The following is a 14,418-nucleotide window of genomic DNA, read 5'->3' as shown; positions in this document are numbered from 1 at the left end:
GTAACGCATGCAAGTGGTGGCTATTTTTAGACACGCTGTGTATCTATTGTTGTTGCTGCACTTGTGTGCTGGCCCACGCCAATCATGCCGCATGCCCAGCTAACCCCACACACACTCACAGGCCATGCCTGCGAAAAAAAGGTGCAAAAAGTCAAGCGCGCGGCGCTTCTATGGCAAATTGTCGGCGTTGGCAGTCAGCCATCAAACCTGCAAGCACACATATACATACACGCAAGTTTGAAGTTTCTTGTTTTTGTTTTTGCACCTATACATTTCTTTGCACACTTATTGCAGTTCTTGTTGCATTGCCGCACATACACGTACAATTGCATGCATGCGCGCAAGCTCGCGCTCTCTTGCTCACTCGCGCTCTGCCGCTCAGCAACACGTCGTTTATGCGCATACATAGCCGCTTCCAATGCAGCATTGCAATATTGCACCGGCCCCGAGGCGCAGCCAAGCACTCGTGTTATGTAAAAAAACAGCAAAAGCAAAAGCCATAGCAAAAATAACAAAAGCAATATGTATTGCGTTGACATGCAATCGAAAGGGTTGCATCAAGTGGCCACTTTGCTCTTGCAACGTGCGCATCACACACACACATACGCACACACTCAACACTGCTGCACCCCAGTGTCCTTTTTGACGTTGCATGCAATCTTCCTTTTTGCTTTGTTATTCGTATATTTGCTTGTCATTCACTTGAAGCCGTCGTCGGCTTCACCCAACTCTCGTTGCACTAACTCGGGCGTTCAAGTCAAAATTCTGCGATTGTGATTGTGGCGCGCGTGCGTTGCATGACTGCAGATTGCGGCCTGCCAGCCTGCGCATTTTTGTTGTTTTTTGTTTTACTACTTTTTATTGTTTTTGTTGTTTGCTGTTATACGACCTCCCAGCTGCCCAAGGTGCCACGTACTATCCTTGCCTTCGCTGCTTGCTGCTTGTTGGCTGTAGTTGTGCGCTTACGTGTTGCTAGCGCTGATTTGCGCAATTTGCGGCTCTTTTTGCATCAATTTTTAGCAGTCATTTATTTTTGCTTTGCTTAATTTTTTTCTTCTGCTGCTGCTGCTGCTCATCCCCTTGCCACTGCTTTTATTGCTTTCAACGTGACAGATGCTGTTGGTGTGCAATCGCTTTTGCTGTTGTTGTTGTTATTATTGCAAACGCAATTCACAGCGCTATTGCGGACATTTATTGCTGCTTTTGACTTATGATTGACGTGTTTTCGCGAGCGTATAGCTGTCATCATAGCTGTCTGTGTGGGAATTTTTATTGCATTGGCGTATATGTATGTAGAGAATTTCACGCTTCACCGATAGCGAAGGCATTGAAAAAAGAAGAATTTGTGTTGAATTATACTTAATTAAATTTATATATATAAAATATCATAAGAACGCAATATAGCATCAAATTAAATTTTAAAAAATAAAAATAAATAATTAAAACACAATAAAAAAAAATTAAATATTCCAATTAATAAAATAATATCAAACTAATTAAATTAATACAATTTTAAATACATTTAAAAAAATATATATTTATTTAATTGAGATAAAATTTAAAGTAGTTAATATATGTATATAATACATGTATACTATTAGAAAAAATAAATAGTTAAAAAAATTATAAAAATCTAAAAATAACTAAATTAAAGAAGCATTAAATGATAATTATAACTTAAATAAAACTAAAAATAATATAAAATTTAATAATTAAATTGTTGTGAAAACAAATAAAAATTTATAAAACATTAAAATTAATTAAAATACAAAGCATAAAAATTAAAAATTAAATACAAAAAATGTTAAAACACAACCAAAGTTAGAAACAACTAAAAAATAACTAAATTAATAGAGTGTGCTATATGTATTTCATATTAAATAAAGCTTTAATTAAAACAAATAATAATTGATAAATATTTAAAACTAATGTAATACAAAAAAAAATAATTATAATTAAAATTAATCTTTAATTAAAATAAATTAAATTGAAAAATAGTACAAACATTTTTATAAATATTAAATAATTTAATAGTACAAACATTTTTGAAACAATAACAGTTAGAAAAAATTTATTTATATAGCATAAATTTATTTTAAAAAATTTAAATATTAAATTTAATATTTAATTAAAATAAATTAAAATTAATATTTAATTAAAATAAATTAAATAATAAAATAGTACAAACATTTTTAAAATAACAAAACTTACAAAACAATTACTTTTTAACTAATTAATACAGCATCAATATAATTTTATTTAATATTAAATTAAATTTAATTATATTTAACAATAATTAAAATTAGTCTTTAATTAAAATAAATTAAATTAAAAAGTGGTACAAACATTTTTAAAACCACAAAAGTAACAAAACATTTATGTTTTAACTAATTAATACAGCATGAATTTAACTTTATTATATATTGAATTAAATTTAATTATATTAAATAAAATTTTAATTAAAACAAATAATAAGTTAAATATTAATGTATTAAAAAAAAATAATTAAAATTAAAATAGTCAATCAAAAAATCGTCAAATAAAAAAGTTTTCCATGCAAGCACTTTACTCCGATCGTTCAGTTAATATTGCAGCTATATGGTATAGTCATCCGATCTATACAATTTCTGCGAAGATTGCATTATTGCCTCAAATAATAATCCATGCCAAATTTGGTGAGTTCAGAATAACTTAAAATTTAGACAAAAAAATAGAAAAATGCATATAAAATTAAGTTTAAATTAAATTAAAAATTAAAAAATAAAGCAAATTAAATTAATTTAAAACAAAATATTTTACACTAAAATTGTTGAAGCCAATTAAGATTAAATTAAATTAAAAACATTTGCACATCGATTGCGCCCATTTTTGCCACTCTAAAATCGATTTATTATCGGAATATCTCACATAATGAGCTATAAGAAGATATAAACCGATTTCTTCTATTTCAATTTTTTGATAAAAAAAACTAAATTAATTAAAATTTAACTTTATTGAAAAAAAATATAAATGATTCGAAATCGCAACTTTGTTTCAGCCCTCAGCATAACTACACTTGCAGGAGTGCCACCAAAGCTGTCAATACACAAACAAATAAAATGCAAAAAACTCCAATTGTGTACTGGTCAGCCAACGAACTCGACGCAGGCACTTGCTTTTATGGCAGTATTATATACTGCTTACCTAGTGCATTTGCGTGTGTGTGTGTGTGCATTTAGTGCAAGTGGCACGTGTGTGGTTTGCTAAATCCACCATATGCCTATGCAACCCTGTCGCTAGTGCGCATGCATGCTAACGTTGTTGTTATTCTCGATTTTTCGCCAGGCAATGCAGTTATTATTATTGTTGTTGTTTATTATTTTTTTTTTTGCAAAAGTTTCATATGCAACTTGTTGTTCGCGGTGCGTACGTCCGTCTATGGTGGATGCATGCGCAAAACCTAGAGCGGCGCGGTGTTGTTGCACCTTTTGTGTTGGCATTTCTTTGCCCTTTTCATTATTTTGATTTGCTAACTGTTATTGCTGCAATGCGTGTGTGTGTGCTGGTGCGTTTTTTGCCGACGCAGTTCCGATTATATTGCATTCGAGTTGCTGAAGGTGCCGTTGTTGCATCACAACATAAAAAAAACATGCATTTATATATAGTTGTTGCTGTATATATATGAATATCCTATTAACTGTGCAGTTTTGTGCACATATGATTTTTGTTGTTGCTGTTGCACATTCATTGCACATGTGCGTATGTACTCGCAGCGGAAACAACCTTCTTTTAAGGGAGCAAAGTGCAACGCTGTTGCATGTGCTCTTGACTGGTAATTTAGGTCAGCACTGACTTAATGAAAACCAATAATGCCGGTTTTTTGAGCTTTACAGTTTTAAGCTTTAAGGAAAGCCAAGTTTTAAATGAAAGCTCTGCTGGTGTTTTTTATCAAAGTTCTGTGGGGCTAATTTTAAAACTTGTAGTAATAAAACACCGATTCTTTATCGAAATCTTGAAAACTTAATCATATTTTTTTTTTAATTTTTTGAGCTTTTAAACTTTAGATCAAAAAATGTCGAATTGCAAGATTTCAAGCGCAATTGAACGTTCAAGCTGTCTAAGCATACGCATTCTTAAATATTAAAAGCTTTGTCAATTATCACATCAGAAAAGTGTTGGAAAATCTAGTGTTAGTGGTTTCAAATTTTAGTTTTCAGCCTGTGACAAAAATTCTTTTATTTGAGCTTTCAACAGTTTTTAACATAATTTCTTGAAAGCTCTTTGGTTGAAAACTGACAATGAAAGCTGTTAGAAGAAAAAATTTAATAGCAAGACGTATATTTTTGCTTTAAAAGCTTTCAGATCGTGATGAATAAAACGTTCACTTAAATTTTAAACACTTTCCTTTTTCCATCTTGTTGCGCCGTATCCCAGAAATATACTACATATACATATGTATACATGCATGTCTTTATAGTTTTCAGAAGCCAACTCTTTTATTCGTTTTTTTTTTTTTTAACATTGACCATTGCGGTTTCTGTTATGTATTTCGTTAGCATTTCGTAGTGGCGCTTAATGTGTGGCAACAAGTGCTAAGACTTGTACTATGCATGCATGTACATATGTATGTACTGCGCCTAACCAATTCACAGCAATTTATTCACGCTTTACTTCTGCAGTCGTCTAGAGCCCAGTTACCCAACCCTTTCCTTTGACTGTTATCTTTTGCGGCTTTTTGCTGCACGCACTCGCCAACTGGGTGTGGCTAATTATGTTGCAATTGTTGCACTTGCAACTCGCTTTTCGTTTTGTAATTGGCCCTTTGCGCCAATTAAAGTGCACTCGGACGCCTACTTCGACACCTTCTGTGCATTAATTTTTGTTTGCGAATTTTTTTAATTGACTTTGGAATGGGAATAAGTGTAGAAATGTTTATCAGTGGGTTGAATTGGTAAGAAATTACAAAAAAACACAAAAAATAAAATTAATATTAAAAACAAATAAATTTTCCAAAAAAATAAAAATTAAAAAAATTAAATCTAAAAAAAAAATAAAAATTAAAAAACCAAAAAATTTTTTAAAATAATCAAAAACAAAATATCCGAAAAAAATTAAAAAAAAACATTTGACTAAAATAAGGTAAAATAAAATAAAATAGTAAAGTAAAATAAATCAAATTTTATAGTAAATAACATTATTTAATAAATATACATTCTTCGCAATTTTTTGATAAATTGCTTTAAATTAACTTCTAACCAAATGTGCTTTTTCAATCATTTATAAAAAATAACGCAAAAAGACTGGCTTTGACTCGCTTTATCTCTTCGCTAACTTATCGCTTTTCTTTTACAAACAATTAATCTAGTCCTTCTCTCAGTCACGTTTCGATTCGTAGCTCCCACCATATGTCAAATCTATGAAACTATCAAACACAATTGGGAATTTATTAAAAATTACTGAGAGTATGAAGAGTAAGATATTTCCGTAGCTCTATATAATATATATATAGACCAGGTACCGAGCCTAGTTAATGACATTTGATGGTTATGGAGGATCTAACTGGCAGTTTGATCTAGATATGTAAGAAGACCACGCCTCACGCCTGGGCTCTGCTCAAGCGACTCTGACCAGCCAATGTGATGTGATCTGTCCTACATATGAATGTGATGTGATGTGACTACTGGTGACACAGGCGGCAGATAGCTTTATATAAGAAGTGTAGAAGATGTAACCGGGCAGTGTTGGAGTGATGTAGGTCACTGCGTAGCTGTTATGTGACCTGTCGCTTATGAAGTGACCTAGACAGCAATGGGATCTATATAAGGAGAACGGCATCCCAAATGATCGTATTACCTAAGCTAACAGGCAAAGTTCATGGATAATCCTCTCAAGACAGCTAAATCTATAGAAGGAGAACAGGTATAGCTGCTCAGATGACTATTGTGGCTATGAGTTCTGATTGTATGGTATAAAGAGCGTAGGTTACTTGCTTAATCGAATCTGTAGTAATTTCGAATATTTTGTTTTAATTTTGAAAGTTGAAAACATATTTTTGAGGTTACAAGTATATTCTTCTAAAATCAATGATAAGTTGATTGTCTCGAAATGAACTGGCTATACTGGCTAACTATAAAAAACAAAAGGTTGCATCTGGTTGACTACCCAAGTAGTTTCGAATCATTTTAACCAAATATTGAGAAATTTCGAATATTTTGTTTTAATTTTGAAAGTTGAAAACATATTTTTGAGGTTATAATCTTCTAAAATCGATGATGATTCGATTGCCTTGAAATGAACTGACTCTTTATAAAGAGAGCTGGTTCCATTTTTGTACAATGACCTTCGATACTCGTGATCTAATATTTAAAATTTTCGTAAAATGTTCCTTCTGGTTTATTACCAGGATGGTCAGTGATATATGAGAGCCGATTTTGGGAAATTTCGAATAATTTTGATTTCTATTTTGAAAATTGAAAAAAAAACATATTTTTTAGGGCATATTTCCACAACAAAAAATTTATTGCAAATAAACACAAATGTGTACTCATTAAAGAAATTAGGAAGATACAAATGCAAAGATATTGGTAAAAATGCCTCAAACGAACTGAAGTGACGAAGTGCCGAGCGACAGGAAGCAACACAATACAAAAGCAAAAACAACAAAAGCAAACATTCTCATGCACATGAGCGCATACATAAATTACACATGCACATATATATGTGCGTATGTGTGCATGCTGGCGCACGAAAACATTCCAAGAAGGATACAAAACCGATTTGTGCCGAAAAAGTGTTGGTTGCTCTGCTGAGCTGGTGGTGGTGGTGGCAAGGCAGCAAGCAATGCTAAGCAAATTCAAATTCAAATTCAAGTCCAAGGCGAAGGCGAAGCCGAAAACACACACAAACCCAACTACTTATAGCGCGCATTGTAGCCGAAGTCGAACACATGCGCAGGCGAAGGCCAAGGGTTTATGAAATTTCGTTTTCGTCGGCAATGCTGGTGTGGCTCCTAGTGCCCTTTAGTACATGTACGGTTGTGTGGCTGCGTGCGTTTATGCTGCCGCGCTGCTGCTCTGCGCTGCTTACAACGCATACACATGCAAATACACTTCCTTTATAATTACTCGCTATGTTGTTGTTATTGTTGTATTTCTTAGCTCCTTTGTTTCGTTTCCTCTCAGCGTTCGCTGACGGCAGCATTTTTGGCAACGCCGGCGTCGTCGCGAAAAAAATGTCACTGCATGTGTATGTGTGTATATGCGCAGGATAAGAATTACGCGCGCTCTCACTCGTACCCATGCATACTTACATATACATATATACATATGTAGGTTTGTAAAAACTCACTCAAAAACGCTGAGCACACACTCAAGACGCGCAAAGAAACACTCAAATTTTCTTGGAGCAACTTTTCGCCTCCTTAAAACCCGTTTAACTTCCACTACACACGAAGCTTACATCATTTCGTGTGCTCTATGCATTCCTAGATTTATTAGATTCCTAGATAATATCGCTATATATTTATGCAAATTTTCTATTCAGTAGATTTTCGATTTTATCGCTAGCTGTTCATATGTTTGTGTGATTAGTTTCTAGATCGGCAAGTAAGTTGGCTACGCAACTCTTAAGGGTTGCTTTGAAAGGAGCAACACTTGAGTTTGAGCGCTTAAAAGCTTATTAACAGACAATTGAATGATTTCGTCAAAAAGATAAATTTAGAAAATGGTGTTTTCTCTACAACTTTGGCGATCGTGTTGATCGTTGATTGATCGTCGCATCTGCTTTTGCTTTGAGTTACACAACTTAAGGTTGAAGGTTCAAAATTGGCTACTTGACGGTCAAACATATGTGTAATTAGCAAAAATTTATTAGTTTATATAAATTTTTACTGAACATGCTGGATTACAAGATCGTTTATAAAGTGAGCTGTAATGGCGCGTTCGAATTTTGAAGCGACGCTCTTTAAATGACGTTTTGGGACTTAAAAACCGCTTAGAAAATGTTCTTCTAATGTCTCTAGTAACAAAAATCGTATGAACGTTTTTTCTTAAGTATGAATCTTGCGAATTTTTTAGCAACGCACTTTAAATAACGTTTATTAACTCGAAATTCGCTTAGAAAATGTTCTTCGGATATTACCTTGAATATAGCTGACATCTCTAGAACTAACTAACATAAGTATGAACGTTTTTCTTGAAGTACATTCATTCTCAAGATCACTAGTATTCAGAAATTTCAAACAACTTCGTTATGCTTAGAGACTTATTGTCTATATGCGATTGATACGCCAGTCTTTTTAATGAGTAACAAAAGCTCTAAGCGGCCTCTAATTCTGAATACTACAATATCAAACAAACACCAATGGTAGCTGCTTAAATTTCATATAGCTTCTGTAGAAGTAAGCCTAAAAATAGATATACATATACACCGCAAATGTAGACTGAATACAGCTCACACGAAAAATCTGTTTAATTTCCTACTTTTTGAGCGAAATAAATCTTCTAAGCTGAACAAATCTATGCGACTGGAGAGAGTTCATCCCAGCCTGCAGACAAGACAGCACCAATATTTATGCTTCGTCAGTTACACTTGCTCGAAAATATCAAAGAATTCAGACGGTTAATCATCTACCTTCTGCGGCAGTTACACATATTTCATATAGCATACTACTTAATTGGGCTATTGCTTCTTATTGGACGACTACACGCGCTTAAAGCAGTGAAAAATGCGGATTAAATCTTGCGGATCCTACGAATGCGTTGCAGTCTCATAGAAGCGCTTAGCTTTCTCATAAACCGATCAGCCATGAAGTTGACTTATTTATTTGCAGACTCAGACGTTTTTGCGACCAACATTTGTATCTTGACGTTCTGGTCTAAACGCAGAACTCATAAAAAAAAACGTTTGGTATAAACGGAAGCCGGTTTAGGACTTCCATGTGATTTTAGTGTAATATTCCATCAGGTTCAGCCTAACGCTTCAAGTTATTCCATGAGCTACCGCGGAGAAGTACAAACGATCTCTTGGAGAGGGGTTGTTGTAGAACTGCTGCGATATTGTGCAAAATGTTTTGTGTGCGAAATGAGTGTCGTAAGATTACAGATGAATCCTCTGTTCATAAACTTCTTGCAGCGGTTTGGAGATGGCTCCAAATTTTAAGAACTTGAACAAAGATCGCTCGAAATCGTAGTAAATTGGAGCCCAGAAAAATATATGCGCATGGGTAGTTAATAGTTATATATTTTATGCGTTCTTTATAGAACTGTTGAAACGAAGCTTTCGAGCAAACGAAACAAAATTTGTGAATGATATTACAATCGTTATGAATGGGTGTTAATATTCGCTCAAGGATTTTTGGGATATATATATTTTTTAATAAATTTTGTTATATAGCTTATTGTTATAGTTTAGAAAATATACAAATTGCAAAATTGAAGAAAGTGCGCTTTAATATTTCGAGGGCGCTTTCAAAAATTGCGGCCAAATGAGATCATCAAGCGCGATCACAAGCGTTTGCTGTATGAAAATAAGTGAAATAAAATTTTTTTTTTATATTTTTTAAATTTTGCAAAGTAAAAAACGATTGCAAAATCAAAACTTTGCAAAAAATCTTCGCAAAAATCAAACCCAATAAGGCAATGCAAACTTATCGATATTTAGATGAGTCAATGCCAAAAGGCAAATGGCTGGCAAATTTATGCGCTACAAGGGACACACACACATACATATGTGCATATGCAGTTGGGCGCAAAAAATAACAATTGTAGGTGACACGAAGAGCGCCACTACACACGCAAGCGGCATTAGCGTTGAGTTAGTGCAAAGACGACGGCGCTAAAATTGCAAAAACCATAAACAATACAAAATAATAATAAATAACAAACAAATAAACAACAATTAAATTAATAAATAGAGTAGAGAGCGTGTGAGAGAGCGCGAGCGTGTACTGTTGCTAATCACATTGCGGGCGTGCAAACCGCAAAATTGCACAAACAACAAAACCATTCGAACTAATAACGCGCTGAGCGGTGCACAACCGCAAACAAATGAGTGGCTAATATTTTAGTATAAAGTTGTAAGCGCGCATGTATGTGTGCGAAAGAGCGTTTGGCGTTTGTACGCTTGTATACGTAGTGGGAGAGGCGGAAAAGCAGCAACAAAATAGTAAAAAAAAAACTGCAAATAGACAATAGGTAAAGCGAGTGCGGTTAGAGCGCATAAATCGGAAACGGATGTGAAAATAGTAAAACACAATTTTTTGCGAATTTTTTAGCGCCAACGACGAAGGTGAAAGTAAAATTTGTATTGTTTTGTGCAATGCTTGGTCGAGCGAATGCGCTAACGGCATGCGAGTTGAAGCAATGCTATGTGCTATGAAATTATATACAAACACACGGCACACACATGCACAAAAAATACGCTCAACTCACGTGTTTATATAAATCTATACATCTACATGTATACACATATTATATGTATACACACGTAACTGTATATGCATATGTATATATGTGTGTATATAAATGCGTGTATATGTGGCATTGCGCTTGTATGCATCTAAACAAAAATTAGCCGCACTTTTCTCAATTTTTTTTCGGCGTCTCCCTACAACAACTTTTTGTTGAGCGAACTTTTTTGTTCGATATTTCAGTTTCTGTGTGTGTTTGTTTGAGCTCAATGTACGCATATGTGTGTTTGTATGTATGTACATATGTATGCATGTATGTGCATTGAAGCGTTAAAACATTTTCTTAAGCATTTTATATTTATATGCTGGTATATGAGCAAAAAAAGCCGGTTATATATGCTAAGTAAGCAGAACTTTATAGTGGGTTTTCCAATAGCGATGATATGTTTTCTAAGTGTTGTTTCCGCCATTTCTAATATGCCAAGTACTGTATTTATTTTTCCATTGTAATCAGTAATGTTTACAATTTGATCATAGCAAGTTATACACAAAAGCAGTGTTTACAAATTATTCAATTTTATTAGCAACTTTTCGCTGGCCATTTTATGGCCGTAATAATTGTCCAACTCTGCTCGCTATTCGTCGAATAAAAAAACAAAACTGTCGATTCTGGTGCGAAGCAAATCCACAAATTCATGAACAACCCCTCACATTCACCTAAATTGACAGTTTGGTGTGTTTTTTGGTTTGGTGGCATTATCGGTCCGTACTTCTTTCAAAATGAAGCTGGTCACACCGTTATTGACAATGGAGAGTGGTGAAGATCGATAACAACCAACCAACTTTTTATGACCGCAGTTGGAAGAAATTGATCTTGACAACATCTGGTACCAACAAGACGTGGCTACGTGCCACACAGCACGTGCAACAACCGAATTATTGCAAGAAAAGTTTGGAAATTCGAAGCTGTCAAGAAATTGTGACATTGAATGGCCTCCAAGAAATTGTGATTTAACACCATTAGACTACGTCTTGTGGGGCTATTTGAAGTCATTGGTCTTTAGCAATAAACCAGACTGTCTTCAAGCTTTACAAGTCAATATTGAACGTGCTAATCATGACATACAACTTGATTTAGTAGGAAAAGTTCTGCAAAAGTAGTCGTGGCGACCATTTGAATGATGTTATATTCAGTACTTAATTGTAACGATTATACTGCACACTAAATAAAAAACATTTAAATTTCTTAAATTTTACAAAAAAAAACTCATATCACTCTCATAGGAAAACCCGTTATATTTACTACATATATATATATACCTACATACTTGTATATTAATATATTTTGATAGACTTTAGAGAATATTAATTAGCTAAGACTCAAATTTCAGCTCATTTGATATTATAATATTACAATTATAATAATAAAATTATATACTATTAAAATTAGAAATTTCTCAAGCTCTCTTTAGAGCACTAAAACTGCTTCTTTGGAATTTAAAAACAAGCAAAATAGTTAACTGCGGCTGCACCAAAGCTATAATACCCTTCACAGCTGCATTTCTTATAGCATAAAAGTCTATAAAAATACCATATATTTATCTTGATTTTGTTCGCTCACTTTGTATGTTAGCTATATGCTATAGTTGACTGATCGGAAAAATTTCTTCAGAGATTGTGCCGTTGCTATAAACAATAATCCATACCGAATTTTGTGCAGATATCTCGTCAAATAAAACAATTTCCATACAAGTACAAGAATTGGATCGTACAATTTGTATGGAAGCTATATGCTATTGTGGTCCGATATTGGCGGTTTCGACAAATGAGTAGCTTCTTGGGGAGAAAGTGACGTGTGCAAAATTTCAGTTTGATATCTTAAAAACTGAGGGACAGACGGACATGGTTAAATCGACAAAACTCAGCATAATAAACACTTATATACTTGTATGTATATATTTAATAGGGTCGCCGACGTTTCCTACTGGGTGTTACAAAATACGTGGCAAAACTTAAAATACCCTGTTCTAGGTATAAAAATCCAAAACAAACTACCCAAAACCGAAAAGAACACCAGAGCAAATCATGCATTATCACCAAAGCCATCGCAACTTCTCAAACGCCTTGTAATATAGCCCTTTTAAAAGATATTACTGAAAAGCAAAAAGAACCACTGTGCATAAAAATGTATACCTCTACTAGATGTTACTTCGAGCTTTGTGGTGACACGTCTCCAATTTAAGAAAGTGTATTTAAAAATTTAAATAATAATTAATAAAAATTTACTAAAGTAGCTGCTCAATTGGAGTTTTGACCTTGTTTGCTGAAAGTAAAACTCTACAAAGCTCCTTGAGGCCATGAACACCTAATAACGCACTGAGGCAATCGCACATAGAACGCGCTCGATTATTGTTCAGCATCTAAAGATGTACACATAACCTAAAGTACAATGTCAGTAGAACCAAGATCAAAATATTCTGTTGCCCAATAATTGAGCTTTATGAAGTGAACGAGCTTTCTAGGTTAACCTCTGCATAAAAAATATCACATTTTATCCGCTTTGTCCAACTTGCGCGTGGCTCACCAAAAATACACGTGGCACCACATTAAAGCTCGTTAAAACAATTTTTGACAGTCGCCATCGTAAGAGAAACCAAGCGCACTTTCAATTCACTGCATGGTTTTCCTGTAATGAAAATAATCGAACCGCCGACCGATTTCCATTTACCAAAATCCACAAACACAACATTCATACGGTCAAAACAAAACTAGTTGTCCCATTCGGCTGAAAATTGGACGGCAGTAGTCCTATGAGAATGTACTACACTACAAAACGTTTGACAATAGTGGCATCGAGGCTACTTATAGAACTGCATTCACTCTTTTGATCAATACAAGAAACCTTGACTAAAGCGCATATCGAGAATGTACCAGATATATAGTACGATCGCAATCTTTCTCTGACCCGTTGGATTAGAAATAGTGTACCGAAGCATGAAAAGTCTCGAAAAAAAAATTAAATCGAGCTGAGAGTTGTGCTCGAAGGAATCTTCCACATGTGAACAGCCTGGGGAAAGGATCAGTTAGCATTTCGAAGATGAAAATGACGTGAAAATAAGAATTAGTATTGAAGTATTAAACTCAAACCGAAGTAGAAACTTCAGAATTCAATAAAGATACTGCGTTTGAGGTCGTCCCAAAACCCGCTACCACTGCTAATACTAAAAAATATCGAGTTGATTCCAACTTGTCGGAGTGCAGACTATAATCACAAAGCTGCTAGAATGATACTGTTAGGCATTAAGTTAGTCAAAGGCCTTCTTCCCTTTTACAATCTTGAATCCCATAGTTGGAAAAACAATTCGACTAAAAAGTGCTATCGTTTCTTTAGTCAAAGAAGTTTTTATCACCATAACCACAGGACCCTGCCTAAGGCAGATAAGATCTTCTGAGCCATAAAACTGCAAATCAAATTAGTCAAGTGACTTCTCGCTAAAGAGGTAAGAGTTTTTTTTTTTTTTGCCACGAAGAGCTTGCAAAGAAGACGCATCTGGCTATAAGACCAAAAAAACTTCCCAATCAACTATATTGTACCAATCCCATTTGCGGAACTTCTTCTGCTCAAAAAGTGATTCTAACGGACAATTTGAAATAATTCATGGATCCTTATACAAGAATAGCAAGCTTTGAAGATATCAGAAGTGATCCCCATAGAAAACCGTTACTTATAGTTACTTATAAAAATAGTAAGCTTTGGGTATACCATAAGTGAACACCATGGACCACTGCCAAGTTATGGATCCTTACACAAAAAAAGCAAGCTTTGGCGATCACCATGGATCACTGCTAAGCTATGGACTCTTATAGGACTTTGAGGATAACAAAAGTGAACACTATAGAAAACCGTTATATATGGTTATTTAGGTTTTTAAGTTAAGGTTTTATAAAGATACAAAATTTGGGTGGCTGAGGAAGTTTGTCTGGAATGAATGTAAGGTTAGGTGCAACCATTTCCGTATTTCTTAACTTCG

This window comes from Bactrocera oleae, chromosome 5, assembly GCF_042242935.1.
Source record: "Bactrocera oleae isolate idBacOlea1 chromosome 5, idBacOlea1, whole genome shotgun sequence".
NCBI classification, from domain to species: domain Eukaryota; kingdom Metazoa; phylum Arthropoda; class Insecta; order Diptera; family Tephritidae; genus Bactrocera; species Bactrocera oleae.
The sequence above is the reverse complement of the archived record's forward strand: the minus strand, read 5'-3'. Positions refer to the sequence as shown.